The 17,375-nt window shown below is 34.8% G+C and overlaps 1 non-coding gene across 1 annotated transcript; it reads left to right on the forward strand.

Moving 5' to 3' along the window:
* Window positions 1-7,036: 7,036 nt before the first annotated feature.
* On the forward strand, window positions 7,037-7,143 carry LOC140853060 (small nucleolar RNA R71). Its single transcript, XR_012136138.1, has one exon. It is a non-coding gene; the product is annotated as a small nucleolar RNA R71 (small nucleolar RNA).
* The last annotated feature ends 10,232 nt before the right edge of the window (window positions 7,144-17,375 follow it).

Genomic DNA, 17,375 nt, shown 5'->3' on the forward strand with positions numbered 1-17,375 from the left:
AATGATGTGCAAATCTTAAAATTTGTAAATAAAACCGCAAGCGCACGGTGTGCAGAGTAGCACGACCAGCGAGTACGGGTCGATCCCACAGAGACTTGGTTTTAAAAATGATTTTCAAATCTATGCTCAAGCGAGCTTTAACAAAAATCGAAAGTCGAAAGTTGTTTGCTAAAGACAATAAGACTAAGGATCTAGGGTTTTTGAATCCACTAGATCTAGATTAGGGAATTCTACCTAGAATTTTTTTATTGATCCTAACGACTACTCCTCTTGTCTTTCCCAAGCATAGATTATGAAGGGACTAAGGCCCAACGATAACCTCAAGATTCTTTACAGGGGAGTAGTAACTAGGATCCCTTAGGGTTTTCTCCTCCTATGCACTGAATCAAGCATGAACTATGAAGGGACTCTGACCCAACTGTAGTTCATCAAAAATTCTTGGCAAAAGAGGAAGAAAAAGAAACCCTAAGAAAAAGAAAGAACCCTATGTAAAATCCCTACTCATGATCTAGCTTCATCGCAAACCCTAGAAGGGATGCTTAGCTAGACATGATCTAAATCTACTTGCAAAATTTAAATACAGAAAAATAAACTACCCTAATTTCATAAATTAAACTATCCTAATTGCATAATTTAATAATTAAATTGCATAAATTAAACTATCCTAATTGCAAGAAAAATAAATTGCATAATGTAAAGAGATGAAATTGCATAAAAATAAGATTTTATATATATAAAAAAAATTTATTACAAAAATCTCAAAGCTCGAGGCTTGAGAAGAGAGCTAAAACCCACTATCTAGGGTTACAAGCTTGATCGGAAGGAAGAATACATAAAACAAGGGCCTTTGGGGGCTTTTTATAGGCATTTGGGGGTTATAAGGTTTTCAAACTTTAGATGTGGGACTAAGAGGTTTTAGAGGGTTGTTAGGGGGGTTTATGGTGCGCCGATGGATCCATGGTCCATGCGCCTGTTGCTGTGGACCAGGCGGCTAACCAAATCACCAAATCAGTTGATTTTTGACCAATTTTGATCTGATTTGATTCGGGTTTGACCCAATTGAGTCTCTTTCTTCATTCTTCAATTCCTGGGTCAATTTAACTCCGTTTTGCATAAAATTTATACCGTTGGAATCCTCTTTCCTTGTTCTTTCTATTGATGATCTCTTCTTCTACAAAATATAATAACAAGTATCATTTTTTAATAAAGTTAGATAATTTAGATATTAATTGATACTTTTTATGTCAATTTGTGACATAAATCACACCCTCAACTTAATCATTGCTAGTCCCTTAGCAATGTATCAAAATAAGATCATATTCCAAAAGATCTTCCTTGCAATTAATTTAAGATCGAATTCAAGAAGTTTTCTAGTATTACTAAGTAATGAGCTTCAAATTAGAATCGGTAGTCAGTCTACTTAGAAGCTTTCTTAGAGTACACTTAAAGTTTTATAGCACTTGTGTGAGTGATAACTAACTTAGTATTTCAGTATTAACTTGTACAGGCCAATTGTATCATTTTTCATAACTTAATTCGATTAATTTTCTATACACCCCAGATTAAACAAAGAACTAAGGTAGCTTTCACACTATTTTTTTTTTTTTTTTTTTTTTTTTTTTGCTGAGCATCCTGACTTCCCACCACCGTTTGACGCGAATCTCAATACTTGACTTAGGTGAAGAGACCCGGTTACTAGGCTTAGGGCAATCCACATTTACTCTGTATTTTGCATTTTATTTCAGGCAGGTAGCTCTTTCCTTAAATTCAAATTTCTTCAATTGGGGTGTAGAGAAAGTTATCTAATTTAAATAATACTCAGATCCTTAATTGGCCTTACAATTAATACCTATTTTACCTTGTTAGTGTGCATGTGCAATTGGAAGTGCTAATAGTCTTTAAATGACCTAAGCCACCAAGAGTCTAACCAGCTAATCTTCTCCGTGACTCACTACATTAGCAAATACTTTCTAACTTACTCTTATTTCTTTTATAGATTAATTTATTTCATATATATATATATATTTATTTTTTATTTTTTTACATAATATATTAAATGCAAGAAATAACTCATAGTGGAAGGAAAAGGAAATGATAACACCTGATTTTGTTCAAGCTCTCCCCTCAACTTGACCGACATTGTCCCCAATGGAGTTTATCTAATTTATTTGTCCTAAGCAAACTGAAAACAAAGAAAGCATTAGAAATTAAATAAGCTGGGTTGCCTCCCAGAAGCGCTAAGTTTTATGTCTTCAGCCAGACCAAACCTCGAAGCAACTTAATCAGAATAAGTTGGTTCATAAAGAACCATGGCATCTTCAACAGTCTTGACAGGTAATTCTAAGAATGGTTTTAATCGTTGACCATTAACTTAAAGATAACACCATTACTTGGGTTTTCAATCTCAACAGCTCCGTGTGAAAAGACTTCCTTTACTAAAAATGGTCCTGTCCATCTAGACCTAAGCTTTCCTGGAAACAGATGTAATCTAGAGTTATATAAGAGCACCTTTTGTCCGATATTGAAAGTTTTTCTTATAATTGATTGATCATGAAATGCTTTGGTTCGTTCCTTGTATATCCTTGCATTTTCATAGGCTTCATTTCTAAGTTCTTCTAATTCATTCAATTGAAGCTTTCTATGGTTTCCAGCGTCGTTCAAATTTGTATTTAGTTATTTGATGGCCCACATGGCTTTGTGTTCTATCTCAATAGGCAAGTGACATGGTTTACCAAACACAATCCTATAAGGAGACATTCCTAGATTGGTCTTGAAAGCGGTTCGGTATGCCCAAAGTGCATCAATTAATTTCAAAGACCAATCCTTTCTATTGGCACTAACAGTTTTTTCCAGGATCTGTTTGATTTGTCAGTTTGACACTTCAACTTGCCCACTAGTTTGAGGATGATATGGTGTGGCTAATTTGTGGGTGACATTATACTTTTTCATCAATGTTGCAAAAGGTCGGTTACAAAAATGGGTTCCCCGATCACTAATGATTGCTCTGGGAATACCGAAACGGGAGAGAATATTTTCTTTAAGAAACTTAATGATCATTTTGCTATCGGGTGTTCTACATGCAATTGCTTCTACCCATTTTGAAACATAATCAACTGCTACTAGAATGTATTCATTTCCAAAGGAATTTGGAAATGGTCCCATGAAATCGATCCCCCAAACATCAAAAACTTCAACTACCAAGATTGGGTTGAGTGGCATCATGTGTCGCTTGGTGATTCGGCCCATTTTCTGACATTGAGCACAACTTTTACAATATTCATGAGCATCCTTAAATAAATTGGGCCAATAAAAACCACATTGGAGAACCTTAGCAGCAGTTTTCTTAGACGCGAAGTGACCCCCACATGCTTGATCATGACAAAAAGATAAAATATTCATGACTTCGTTATCTGGGATACATCTTCTAATAATTTGATCAGGACATTGTTTAAAAAGATAAGGATCATCCCAAATGAAATACTTCACTTGGGCAAAGAATTTATATTTATCCTACTTAGTCCAATGAGAAGGTATCTTGCCTATGGCTAAATAATTTACAATATCAGCAAACCAAGGTTCAGTAGACACAGACATGAGTTGCTCATCTGGGAAAGATTCATTGATGGGTGGTTCACTAGATGGTGCAACTGAAATTCGGGACAAATGATCTGCTACAACGTTCTCAGTGCCTTTCTTGTCCCTAATTTCTAGGTCAAATTCTTGTAGGAGCAAAATCCATCTGATTAAGCGTGCCTTGGCATCCTTCTTTGCTAGGAGATGTCTAATGGCTGAGTGATCGGTGTAAACAATGGTGTGGGTCCCAACCAAATAAGATCTAAATTTCTCTAAAGCAAAGACAACGGTAAGGAACTCCTTCTCAGTTGTGGTGTAGTTAAGCTGCGCATCATTTAAGATTTTACTTGCATAATATATCACTCTAGGCAGCTTATTTATCCGTTGATCTAAGATTGCGCCCACAACATGATCGGACGCATCACACATTAATTCAAATGGTTCAGACCAGACAGGAGGATGAATGATTGGAGCTGATACAAGTGCATTTTTTAGAAATTCAAAGGATTCCAAGCACTCATGAGTAAATTCAAATTTGGTATCCTTTGCCAAAAGATTAGTCAATGGATGTGCTACTTTGCTAAAGTTGGCAATAAACCTTCTATAGAATCCAGCATGACCTAAAAATGAACGTATTTCTTTCACAGATTTAGGTGGTGGAAGACTTGCAATTAGATCTATTTTGGCCTTGTCCACTTCAATCCCCTTTTTAGAAATGACATGGCCAAGAACTATTCCCTGTTTGACCATAAACTGACATTTTTCCCAGTTGAGAACTATGTGCTTCTCCTTACATCGTTCTAGAACTAATTGCAGGTGATTCAGACACTCGGAGAAGGTTAGGCCAAAAATAGAAAAGTCATCCATAAAAATTTCTAGAAATCGTTCTATCATATCTGAAAACATGCTGATCATGCATTTCTGGAAGGTTGCCGGTGCATTACATAGTCCAAAGGGCATTCGTCTATAGGTAAAAGTACCAAATGGACAGGTGAATGTAGTCTTTTCTTGATCTTCAGTGGCTATGGGGATCTGGTTGTAACCGGAGTATCCATCAAGAAAATAGTAAAACTCTTGTCCGGCTAGTCTTTCCAACATTTGATCAATAAATGGCAAAGGAAAGTGATCTTTCCTTGTCGCAGCATTCAACTTTCTATAGTCTATACAGACCCTCCATCCCGTTTGGGTCCTAGTTGGGATAAGTTTGTTTGCATCATTTTGGACCACTGTTACCCCAGATTTCTTGGGTACTACTTGAACTGGGCTTACCCAAGAGCTATCAGAAATAGGATAAATTATTCCACTATCTAGGAGTTTCAGAATCTCCTTTTTAACTACATCCTTCATAACTGGATTAAGCCTTCTTTGTGCTTCTCTTGTTGGTTTAGCCTCTTCCTCTAAGTATATTCTATGTTGAACTATAGAAGGGCTTATTCCTTTGATATCTGCTATGGTCCAACCTATTGCCTCTTGATTTGCTTTTAGAACTGACAATAACTCCTCCTCTTGCTTGGGATCTAGGTCTGATGCAATAATTACAGGCAAAGTTTCTTTGGGTCCTAGATATGCATACTTGAGATGTTTTGGGAGGGGCTTCAGTTCTAAAGTGGGTGCTTCCTCTATCGATGGTTTAGGTGATGAGTTCACCATCTCAATGATTGGTTCAGTAGGAAGTGTCGATTCCTGATTAATCTAATTTTCTTTAAGTATTTCATTGACATCCTCAGACTCATGGATTAACCAGGGGTTAGACTCTAGGTCGACTTCATCATCACTAATGTCAATGGATTCATAAATACCATCTTGGACTACATTGACATCAGCATGAGAAGAGGATTCCTGTTCTAAGTTAAAAACATTAAGCTCAATGGTCATATTCCCAAAGGATAACTTCATTAGACCATTTCGATAATTGATTTCAGCATTGGCCGTAGCTAAGAATGGTCTTCCTAAAATGACAGGTATATGTCCTTTAGGATTCACAACTGGCTCAGTCTCTAAAACAATAAAATCTACAGGGAAAATAAAATTTTCAACCTTTATCAGAACATCCTCGACCATTCCCTTAGGGATCCTGAGAGATCTATCGGCTAACTGTAATGTGATCCCAGTAGGTTGAAGTTTTTCTAATCCTAGTTGTTCATACACCGAATATGGAAGGATATTCACACTAGCTCCTAGATCTAGCAAGGCCTTTTTTATATTGGTTTCTCCAATAACACAAGAAATTGTTGGAGCTCCAGGGTCCTTATATTTAATTGGCACATGGCTAGATAGGTATGAACTGACACTTGCAGCCAAAAATACTTTCTTTGGTACATTAGTGGTCCTTTTCCTAGTGCAGAGATCTTTTAAAAATTTGGCATAAGTTGGAACCTAATGGATTATATCTAAAAGAGAAATATTAACTTGGACTTGTTTAAATACCTCTAAAATTTTGTCTAAATGTTTAGATTTATTGGATTTCAGTCTGTTTGAAAAAGGAGCTCTAGGACTTTTAAGTACTGGACTAGGTGAATTTTCAGTTTCTGGTGCTTGAGGTTGAAAGGTAGTAGTTTTAGAAGGTGACTCGGCAGATGAGTCATCTATATCATCAAGTGCAACTACCTTATTATCTATTTGTTTTCCTGATCTTAAGGTATGAATGGCATTTACACCATTAACTTGGTTTCCTTGTTGGGGTCGTGGACCATTTTGGTTCCTAGGATTTGGCTCAGGTTGGCTAGGTAACCTACCATGTTCTCGTTCACTAATGGTCGAAGCCAGCTGACTTACTTGCATTTCCAGATGGGCTATAGCTTGGGTGTTATTATTTATGAGTTGACCCGTGGTTTGCATAAAGCTGGTATGTGTCTTCATCATGGCTTCTAGGCTTTTCTCTAAAGAGGTAATTTTCTTGTCATTATCATGGAAGCCTGGCGGGTTGTTCATTACTAGGTTGGACCTTAGATTTTGCTGATTGAAATTTGGATTGCCTACATTAGGATTCTGGGACCATGAGAAATTTGGGTGATTCCTCAAACTTGGGTTATATGTGGGTGCATAAGGATTGTTCAATGGTCCTTGATAGGTGGCATTCACCTGTGCACACTCATTCGAGTAGGAACATTCTTCTAAGACATGGTCTGGTGCATTGCACCCTTTACACATGGGTGCAGATATTTGATTTACATTGGCTGGTCTCTGTAATTCTAAGGCTTCCAATCTACGTGTTAAGGTTGCAATCTTGGCCTCTGATGCTAGGGTTGGTTGAATTTGATGTATTCCTCCTCTTGAAGGTGTAGCTTTATCAGGTTCCCTAGTTGTTTCCCACTGTAAATTTTTCTCGGCTAGGTCTTCTAAGAATTGCCAAGCTTCAGTAGTTTCTTTGTCCATAAATTGGCCTTGGCACATGGACTCTAGCATGGTTCTTGAGTTTGAATCTAACCCCTCATAGATGATCTAGCATAGTCTCCAAGTTTCTATTCCATGGTGTGGGCATTGGGTCAAAAGATTCTTGAAACGATCAAAGTACTTCCAAAATGATTCACCAGCTAGTTGGTAAAATTGATTTATTTCATTTCTAATCCTAGCTATTTTATGATGGAGAAAATACTTTTTTAAAAATATTCTCACAAAGCCCTCCCAGGTAGTGACAGAATAGTTTGGCAGACTATAAAGCCACTTCTTAGCATTGTCCTTAAGGGCAAAGTTGATTAATCTAAGTTTGACCTCATCCTCTGTTAATTGCAATTTCATGGTTGCACATACCTCCTCAAATTCTCTAATAAATATATAAGCATCCTCTAATCCTGTGAATTTTGGAAGCATATTTATGATTTGAGGTTTGATTTCAAAATTGTTAGCTGTGGGTTGTGGCAACCTGATACAAGATGGTTGGATGGAGCCAATTGGATAACACAAATCCTTAAGGGTCATGGGTTGGATTGGTTCAGCCATTGGAACAACAGGAATTGACTCAATTCTAACTAGACGACCCGACACTCTTCTCCACACACGAGGTGTACGATTCTCGATGTTTATATAATTTTTTTTTTTTTTTAATAAAATTTTTATGTATAAGGAAAAGAAAGAAAAGAGAAAAAGTTCTAAAGAGAAGATCCTAAGGAGTCCTAAATCTAAAGAAAAGTAACCAAATTAATTTAAATTTTAAATTTTTTTTTTTCAAACAAGTGAATCAATAAATTAAACTCAATCTATCCTAAGGTTAACCTAAATCTAGACAACTCCTAACTGTTCCAAGATGACCCTTCAAGCCTTCCAAGTGGAGATTGATCAACTAGTTAGCCAGGTAAGTATAAGAGGTGGGAGGTTCACTCATCGTTGCCTTTCTAGACACCAAACGAGTTGGCCAGGCCAGCAACTGAACCAATTTAACAAACCACCCTCAGGGACTTGCCTAGATACCAACTAATCAAACAACTCAAACTTGGTAGAACTCTTAGGGTTCCTTGTCCTATTGAGCTCGAATTCCTTAAGGTTGACGTCTAATTGATTTTAAGATTAAAAGTCTAGGTAATGCAATATGATGGAGATGGTTTTTGAGCTAAGGAAGGGTAATGAAATCCCCACCTTATCTTGTTAATGGGTTGATGCCCGTAGATTAATTATGAAAATGCAAATGCAAATAAACAAGATGACCAAGAATGTAAAAGATTTTAATTTAGAATTTTTTTTTTTATTTTGATATTTTACTTCACGATTATGAAATGTCTTTTGTTTTGTTTTATATTTTTTTTTTGTGATTAAGTAAATTCAAATGATTAGGTCTAAAAGCAAAAGTAATTAACTAAAAATAATAAAAGAGAAATTAGAAGCGTACCTGAGTTTTCCAGCAATCACCAACTAAATATAGAAACCTAAAGGAAAAAGAAAGAGAGTTATAAAGCACGAAGAACAAATATTTGAAAACAATTTAAAATGCCAAATCCCCGGCAACGGCGCCAAAAACTTGATGTGCAAATCTTAAAATTTATAAATAAAATCGCAAGCGCACGGTGTGCAGAGTAGCACGACCAGCGAGTACGGGTCGATCCCATAGAGACTTGGTTTAAAAATAATTTTCAAATCTATGCTCAAGCGAGCTTTAACAAAAATCGAAAGTCGAAAGTTGTTTGCTAAAGACAATAAGACTAAGGATCTAAAGTTTTTGAATCCACTAGATCTAGATTAGGGAATTCTACCTAGAACTTTTCTTATTGATCCTAACGACTACTCCTCTTGTCTTTCCCAAGCATAGATTATGAAGGGACTAAGGCCCAACGATAACCCATCAAGATTCTTTACAGGGGAGTAGTAACTAGGATCCCTTAGGATTTTCTCCTCCTATGCACTGAATCAAGCATGAACTATGAAGGGACTCTGACCCAACTGTAGTTCATAAAAAATTCTTGGCAAAAGAGGAAGAAAAAGAAACCCTAAGAAAAAGAAAGAACCCTATGTAAAATTCCTACTCATGATCTAGCTTCATCGCAAACCCTAGAAGGGATGCTTAGCTAGACATGATCTAAATCTACTTGCAAAATTTAAATACAGAAAAATAAACTACCCTAATTTCATAAATTAAACTATCCTAATTGCATAAAATTAAATTGCATAAATTAAACTATCCTAATTGCAAGAAAAATAAATTGCATAATGTAAAGAGATGAAATTGCATAAAAATAAGATTTTATATATATAAAAAAAATTTATTATAAAAATCTCAAAGCTCGAGGCTTGAGAAGAGAGCTAAAAACCCCACTATCTAGGGTTACAAGCTTGATCGGAAGGAAGAATACATAAAACAAGGGCCTTTGGGGGCTTTTTATAGGCATTTGGGGGTTATAAGGTTTTCAAAACTTTAGATGTGGGACTAAGAGGTTTTAGAGGGTTGTTAGCGGAGTTTATGGTGCGCCGATGGGTCCATGGTCCATGCGCCTGTTGCTGTGGACCAGGCGGCTAACCAGATCACCAAATCAGTTGATTTTTGATCAATTTTGATCTGATTTGATTCGGGTTTGACCCAATTGAGTCTTCTTTCTTCATTCTTCAATTCCTGGGTCAATTTAACTCCATTTTGCATAAAATTTACGCTGTTGGAATTCTCTTTCCTTGTTCTTTCTATTGATGATCTCTTTTTCTACAAAATATAATAACAAGTATCAATTTCTTAATAAAGTTAGATAATTTAGATATTAATTGATACTTTTTATGTCAATTTGTGACATAAATCAATTAATATTACATAATGAAGCATGGCAAGCTTGTTGTGTTATCACAAGATTTGTCATAATGACTGATATAATATAATCTTGATGCATAAAAGATGCTTATGATAATTTTGGATGTACTTCTTTGTTGTGTTACCATAAGGACAGTTATATTCGAATTTGACTGTATGAAAATAAAAAATCTTACTTAACTAAAATATTATAGCTTGTTGTGTTACCACAAGACTAATAATATTTTAGAGGATAAGATATAATATTGAAAATTGCATAAGATGCAATTGAAAAGAGTTTTTTATCTATGAACTTATAAGGGTTTATTGTGTTAACACAAGATCATTATGAGGAATTAGGATCTTAATCTCACTAAGATAAATATCTCGTTCATCATAGTAGAGGGTTATGATGTTCGATAAAATAGTAGGAGGCACAATTAAATCTAATGACCTTATTTAATTATATAAATCAACATGAGTTGTTTGCTTATGTAATATTCTTTATTGTAGATTAAATTCTACACATGGCATCTTCATTATCATTGTGAGGAATCTTAGATTCCAATAAGTTGACCGATCCCAATTATGTAAACTAGTTGAGAAATTTAAAGATTGTACTCACTCAAGAGAAGCTCTCCTATATTCTTGATATCCCGAAACCACAAGAGGTTGGGGATGATACCACAGAGGAGAAGGTATCTACATACAGGATGTGAAAGAATAATAGTTTAACTGTCAAGTACATCATACTAGCCTCTATGAGTAATGAACTATAGAGACAGCATGAGAGCATGGATACTTAATCCATACTCCTCAATCTTAAAGAGTTGTATGGAGAACAGAGGAGGACTGCTAGATATGAGATATCTAAGCAATTATTCCATGCTAGAATGATTGAGGGGTCATCCGTATAAGACCATGTCCTGAAGGTCATTGATCTGATCACCAGATTGGATCAATTATGTTTTATGATGGATGAAGAATTAAGTCAGAATTTGATCCTACAATCTCTCTTTGAGTCGTTCACTCAGTTTGTTATGAATTATCACATGAACAAATTGAATACCTCCTTGCCTGGGTTGTTGAACATGCTCAAAACAACTAAGAGCCACATAAAGAAAAAAAAAGCTCCACTTCTTGTCAGTAAAATCTCTAAGAAGAAGTCAGGCTTTAAGGGTTCAAAGAAAGCATTGAACCCTAAGGGTGGCAAGATGAAGAAGAAGGGGAAGAAAGTCTCCAGACAGGATATCTGCTTTCACTACGACAAGACAGGACATTGGAAGAGAAATTGCAAGTTATATCTTACAACTATAAAGGCTGGTGCAAGAGACGCACCAAAAGATATGTATGAGATACATACAATCTTGTCATTAAGTTTTTCCAATTCAAACTCTTGTGTCTTGAATATCGTCTGTGGTTCTCATATATATAAGTCATTGCAGGGGCTGCAAAATATTAGAGTGCTAAAGAAGGATGACTTCAAGCTCTACGATGTTGGAGGAGAGTCCATCCAGACAGAGGCTATTGGGACATATATGTTAAAGTTACCTTTTAGAAAGATCTTAAAGCTAGAAAACTATTATTATATACCTAAGATCATTAAGAATATTATTTTTGTACCATTGCTATTATAACAAGGTTATGAAATAAATGAAAAGAGCAATAGTTGTTCAATTTTTTTTTCTAATGAAATTCTTTGTCATAGCATTGTTAATAATAGTCTTCTAATTCTATCTAATGATAATATTTTTCATATTGATGAAAATAAAAAGTGAAAGAGAAAAGAAATAAATAATACCTTACTTTGGTATTGTCGACTTGGTCATATAAGTGAGATAAGGATTAACAAGTTATATAAAGAAGAGTTCTTTGATCATTATGATTATGAATCATTAAGAACTTGAGAATCTTGTCTTATGGGTAAAATGATCAAGACTCCATTTAGTAAACATAGAGAAAGGACAAATAAGTTATTAGGACTTGTACATACCAATGTATGTGGTCCTATGACAATAGAAGCAAAAGGAGGATACCCTTATTTTATTACTTTCACTGATGATTTATCTAGTTTTGGATATGTGTATCTTATGAAATACAAATCTGAGGCCTTTAATAAATTTAAAGAGTATCAAAGTATGATTGAGAAACAAACTGAAAAAAGTATTAAAACCCTTCGATCTGATCAAAGAGGAGAATACTTATCCAATGAGTTTCTAGATCATTTTAAAGAAAATAAAATTCTCTCAGAATAGATTCCTCTTTATACACCACAGCTAAATGGTGTAGCAAAAAGGAAGAATCATACTTTATTAGATATGATGCGGTCCATGATGTGCCTTACAGACTTACCTATTTTTTTTTAGAGATATTTTCTAGAAACTGCTGTCTATATCCTAAATAGAGTACCTTCAAAATCTATGCCAAACACTCCATATGAGATATGGAGAGGAAAGAAGCTTAATCTTAAGTATCTTAAGATATGAGGTTGTCCAGCTTATGTTAAGCAAAACTTTGGATATAAGCTGAGTGCTAGGACAGATAAATGCTTATTTATAGATTATTCTAAAGAGAGTATAGGATACCTCTTTTACTATCCTACTAAACAAAAGATGTTTGTCGGCAAACATGTCACTTTTATAGAAAAAAATTTATCTTAAAAAGAGGCAGTGGGAAGAAAATTGAATTTAGAGAAGTTCAAGACCTACAAATAGAAGTACAAGATACTCCCCAACCAAAAACACCCGTTGATGAGGTACAACTACAAAATATACCTCCTCTCTAAAGGTCAGATACGGTGCGAAATACACCTCTAAGGTATGGATTCATTATTGAGAATAATGAAGCGCACATCATTGACATTAATGAACCTTTGACCTATATGGAAGCTGTCATGAATAGGGACTCAGACAAAAGGCTAGAGGCTATGAAATCCAAAATAGACTCTATGTACTCCAACCAAGTATGGACTTTGGTTGATGTACCAAAGGTTGTGACCGCTATTGGATGCAAATGGATCTATAAGAAAAAGATTAGAGCAGATGGTCAAGTTGAAACCTATAAAGCTAAATTGGTGGCTAAAGGTTTCAGACAAAAATAGGGTATTGACTATGATGAAATATTTTCACCTGTTGTCATGCTCAAATCTATATGGATTATACTTGCAATAGCAGTATACCATGATTATGAGATTTGGCAAATGGATGTGAAGACCGCCTTCCTTAATAGTTATCTTGAGGAAGAGGTTTACATATCTTAGTCAGAAGAATTTATCTCAAAAGGGAGAACAAATCAGATATGCAAGCTTAAGAAATTCATTTATAGATTAAAGCAAAGCCTCAAGGAGTTGGAACATCTGCTTTGATGTTACAGTCAAAGAGTTTGGCTTTATCAAAAATATGGATGAATCTTGTATATACAAGAAGACTAATAGAAGTGTCATTATCTTCTTAGTTTTATATATGGATGACATACTTCTCATTGAAAATGATATCCTAATGTTACAATCGGTCAAGACATGGCTATCAAGTAAGATTTTCATAAAGGATTTGGGTGAAACATCTTATATACTAAATATAAAGATCTATAGGGATAGATCTAAGAGGATGTTAGGTTTGTCCCAATCCAGGTATATAGATTTAGTGCTAAAAAGGTTTAGCATGGATGGGAGTAAAAGAGATTACTTACCTATGAGTCAAGGCATACAACTCTCTAAAAGGATGTCTCCTAAAGCACCAGAAGAGAGAAATAGAATGAGTTCTATTCCCTATGCTTCGGCAGTAGAGTCGATCATGTATGCTATGCCATGTACCAGGCCTGATGTTGCCTATGTCTTGAGCATAGTTATTAGATTTCAGGTAGATCTGAGAGAGGATCATTGGAAAGCAGTGAAAAATATTCTTAAATACTTAAGAAGGACTAAAGATATTTTTCTGGTATATGGAGGATCTGATCTAAAACTAGAAAGCTATTTTGACTCTAGTTTTCAATCAGACCCTGATAATAGCAAGTCCACTTCAGGGTATATCTTTATCCTAAATGGTGGAGTAATTAGTTAGAAAAATTTCAAGCAGCAGACTGTAGCTGACTCAACCACTAAGACAGAGTACATAGCTATAAGTGAAGCTGTCAAGAAAGCTATCTAGATGAAGAAATTCATTACTGAATTGGGTGTCATTTTTTGAGATTGAGAATCCAGTACCACTTTACTGTGATAATATTGGAGCAGTTGCTCAAGCAAAGAAACTCAGGTCTCATCATAAATCCAAGCACATTCTAAGGTACTTCCATCTCATTCGTGAAATAGTCAAAAGACAAGATATAGTCATTGAACGAATAGAAATAAAGAACAACATAGCAGACCCATTCATCAAGGCTCTACCATAGTAGTAGTTCGATCGCCATGTCAATTGTATGAGGATAAAATATAAGGGTGATTGGCTTTAGTGCAAGTGAGAGATTGAAAGGAATATGCCCTACAAGCCAATCGAAATTTATATTTTAATAGATTTTTCTTGTAATCTTTTAGACTCATGTAATTGATATTTTATAAATAAAAGATACTTTTCATCATATGTTGCATCTTACTTTTATAATGATTATGATGAACTCCATAAATCAGGATAATGATTTTAGGGTTATGATGAGATCATACCTATAAGACCTAAAATCTTAAAAATTCTGATTTAGAATATTTCTAGTCATGGGAGCATTGAGTAGGGGATCAATGTTCCGGACAGACTAGCACTTCTCATGTATACTCGATGGAAAGGATGGTTGATCTCATAAGCCACTTGTGTGAGATACTAACATAAGGATGTGGGTGCTCATTAGAGAATGAGTTCGCTGAATTGATCCGACTTAAGAAATATCTTATGAAATCTACTAATCCGTCAAAAGATATTTTCTTATAGTGAGAGTTGTGCATGTAATTCTTTGACCTGAGACTACCATAGAACCTGGTATACATGAATCCATATTTTGATTCATACTCATTCATGACTTAGTCATGTACGGGGTGATCTGGATATGGTGGAATATGTATGGAGGTTATGAGTAGGTCAACATAGAATCGATTACTCCTGGTAAGAAGAGATCACATCGTACTTACTCTGATCGATTGATGATTCAGGAAGCTTTTGATCAAAGTAGGATAAATATTAGAAAGAGTTTTTAAAGTTTTATTAATCAAATCATCATTAAAGATTTAGAGAAATATGAATATGATATTGGATTTGACATCATTCTATGTCTAGAGTAATATTCGAGATGCAGGGAGATCGCAGGATCGAATTTCATGATAACTTTTTACTAAAAGATATTTTTTTATATTTTTATCAAAATTTTATATCTTTTAGGTAGACATGATATATTGCTAGACGTCAATCTTATCTTATGGGTTTGATCGAATTAAAGAGTTTAATTCGATCGCCAATTAGAAAGAGTTCTAATTACCGAAATCGGGTTAGCTCGATTGGATCTAGATCGATTAGATTAAATTCTAATCAAATCAGATTGACTTACACTTGGACTCAGTGCTAGCTAGATGTGGAACCCAATGGGTCACACATAAAAAGAATTGATTAGAGATCTAATTGGATTAGATCATGTTTGCAAAATAGACATGCTAGCACATGTTGTAAATCCTAGCTCCTTGTTTCGAATCAGGTTGAAAATTGATTCTAGATTGGGCTAATTAAATATAAATTAATTTAAACCAATTTTGGATTTGAGTTGGATCAGATCTTGGCTACATGTACCAAAAATTTGGCACCATGTAACTAGGTCTCCACACATCAAGAATTTTTCTTACACATGGGATGCATTTTTTGTGTGCAAAAGATCAAGTGGCATCCCATGAGATGGGATGCCCCTTCCTCAATGTTATCCATTGTTTCCATGGTGAAATTATTTTTTAAAGAATCATGATTTCTTTTTAAGCATAGAGAAGTCCTTCTGTGGCTAAATCACTTTCTGGTTTAATCGTCGAAATTGGTTGAATTTTGAAACTAGCCAAGTTAATCCATGCACCTAACCTAGAGTCCATGTTGTGAAGGACTCTTAGCTAATTGTCACACCTCATCTTCATCTCAGATTTTTTTCACACCAACATCAGGTTAGCACCTCAATTTTCATCCATTGGTTGGACAAAAATGTATTGATGAGTGGTGGACAAAAAATATGCCTAAGAAAGTCTCGTGACGCATCAGAGAATCATCGAGAAAAATATTTCGAAGAGTCTTTCTATGCAAAGCATCTCTCAAATTTTTTTTTGATGATTTCCATATGTTAAAACATTTTAGATAGGTGTGGGATTTCATCAGGGGTGTGAGAAATTTTGATGGATGCGAGATGGAATGTGGAGAGGGCGCGAGACAAGCCCGAAGGCAACCAATCACTAACTATTTAAAGGGGGTGCACCGTGGGATTTGTTTCATTCAAAAATTTATTTCTATCTCTTCTTTCTTACACTCTCTCCCTATTGTCCAATTAATCTCTTCCTTCTCTTACTAGGACAAGTTAAAAAATAGTAAGGACAAGTTTGATTTTAGGACAAGAGTCTATGAAGAGATATAAGGAAGACAAGGAGAGAAGAAAGGTAGGGATAGGAAGGCTAGGAGGAGAAGAAGAAGGTCTTGAGATCCTACTGCCTAAAAAAATTTTCAGTGTGAGAATTTTGGTGAAAAAATTATCTTAAAGAGTTGGTATCCTGATCATAGCCCTGTGTGGATCACCGTTGAAGGGCAAACACTTGGGCGCCTAGTGGAGGTTCTATCAGATTTTGGAATAAGTGTTGCAGGTATTCTTCTATAGCCTAAATTTTATTATGAATATATATTATATATAATTATTAATCATCAAGAAGGTGCTGGTTTAAGGATTTAATATTTAAGATTTTATAGTTTAAAATTTTAAAATCTATTATGCTTCCACTGTGCATGTCCATCCTAAAATTCTACACCTTATGGATAGCACAACAAGCTCACTAAGATCTTAGCATACTCTATTGACTAAGCATGAAGGAAGGCCTTTGTAGTGTCTACATCACTAATCAATCTAAGTCTGAAATTTAATAAGATCAAATTGGTCAGGTAAGTAGGTGGGAGGCTCCCTATAGCTTTTCTATGATACCAACAAAATTAGTCAGGCCAGCATATGGATCTAATTAGAAAACCACTTTTAATACTTACCTAGACACTAATTGATCAAATGAATTCGCTATTTGATTTCTAAGTGAATCTCGACACTACCACTTAATTTGATTTTTATAGAGGGTCTTGGACTGGTCTCAGCACATCCTAACTACAACATAATATTTAATATACAAATCATGCTATTCAACATGCTTCTTCAAGTTATAATATCATTCATATATATCATGCTAAAAATGATTACAATAATTACAAAAGGAGTGTATTATTGACTTAACATATAACAAGTTCAGTCAATATAAAACAAACCCTAATCGAATTAGGCATGCAATACATCTTTAATCAAAATGATTTAAGCACCAAACAACCATGAATCATTAAATTTTATATTATTATAAATTTAAAATTTAATAACTAAAATTTAAATTTATGGTTCAAAAAAAATAAAA

Source organism: Elaeis guineensis, chromosome 12, assembly GCF_000442705.2.
Source record: "Elaeis guineensis isolate ETL-2024a chromosome 12, EG11, whole genome shotgun sequence".
Taxonomy (NCBI): Eukaryota; Viridiplantae; Streptophyta; class Magnoliopsida; order Arecales; family Arecaceae; genus Elaeis; species Elaeis guineensis.